This window comes from Suricata suricatta, chromosome 11 (assembly GCF_006229205.1).
Source record: "Suricata suricatta isolate VVHF042 chromosome 11, meerkat_22Aug2017_6uvM2_HiC, whole genome shotgun sequence".
NCBI classification, from domain to species: Eukaryota; Metazoa; Chordata; class Mammalia; order Carnivora; family Herpestidae; genus Suricata; species Suricata suricatta.
In genome coordinates, this window is record NC_043710.1 from 13,921,778 (window position 1) to 13,923,332 (window position 1,555).

Genomic DNA, 1,555 nt, shown 5'->3' on the forward strand with positions numbered 1-1,555 from the left:
TTCAAGAAGTGAGCATATATAATTAAGCCAATCATCCGACAATATGTTTGAGCTACTATTTTATGTCATATGCATACAAGTTATCTTGGTAGGTGCTGGAAGGAATGGAAATTTGCACAAGACAATTTACTACTCTTAACTCCTTCAACGAGAGTTCCAGTGTGGAGGATACAAATATTTACAAGTAATTTAGGAATATTAGCTTGTTTCTTGAAATAATGAAAACAAAAACAAAGAAAATATATTCATATTCTCCTTTTTATACTTCCTTTGTATCACCTATCAATCAGCATAAATATATAATTAATTTACATGGTCACTGACCAATGCATATCTCCATTCTGTTCATCAGAATTCTTTAGGCAGTCTTCATAAAATTGTTGAACAGATTTCTTGTAGATATTCACAGTCATTTATTTTCCTTAAATGTTGTTTTAAATTGTCATGTTTTCATTATAATCTAAACAAATAATTAATCAAACAGGTTATTGTGTCCATTAGGAAGGATTATCTTTTCTCTGGTAGTAGTAATTATTATAAGATGGTCTCATAGATAGAGGCGTCTAATTTTCAAAAATTTTATGATGTTATATTTATCTTTCCTCTATCATTAGTTTTTCTTAAATTACTTACATATCCTTTGTTTTGTACTCTTTATTTTTGGATAAATCCAAAATTAGTTCATAAAATTACTGCGAGAGGGGTGCTTGGCTGGCTCAGTCGGTTAAGCATCTGGCTTCGGCTCAGGTCATGATCTCATGGTTCGTGGGCTGGAGCCCCACGTTGGGCTCTGTGCTGACAGCTAGCTCAGACCCTGGAGCCTGCTTTTGGATTCTGTATCTCCCTCTCTCTCTGACCCTCCCCTGCTCATGCTCTCTCTCGGTCTCTCAAAAATAAATGTGAGACAGGAAACCATCAAAACCCTCGAGGAGAAAGTAGGGAAAAACCTCCTAGACCTTCACCGCAGCAATCTCCTACATGACACATCCTCAAAGGCAAGGGAAATGAAAGCAAAACTGAACCCTTGGGACTTCTTCAAGATAAAAAGCTTCTGCAAGGCAAAGGAAACCATCAAGAAAACTAATAGGCAACCGACAGAATGGGGAAATAGTTGCAAATGACATATCAGATAAAGGGCTAATATCGAAAATGTACAAGGAACTCACCAAACTTCATATTCACAAAACAAATAATCCAGTGAAGAAATGGGCAGAAGACATGAACAGACACTTCTCCAAAGAGGACATCCAGATGGCCTACAGGCACACGAAATGATGCTCAACATCACTCCTCATCAGGGAAACACAAATCAAAACCACACTGAAATACCACCTCACACCAGTCAGAGTGGCTAAAATGAACAAAGCAAGAGACTACAGATGTTGGAGAGAGTGTGGAGAGATGGGCACCCTCTTACACTGTTGGTGGCAATGTAAACTGGTGCAGCTGCTCTGGAAAACAGTGTGGAGGTGCCTCAAAAAACTATCCATAGAACTCCCTTATGACCCAGCAATAGCACTGCTGGGGATTCACCCAAGAGAGACAGAAATGCTGA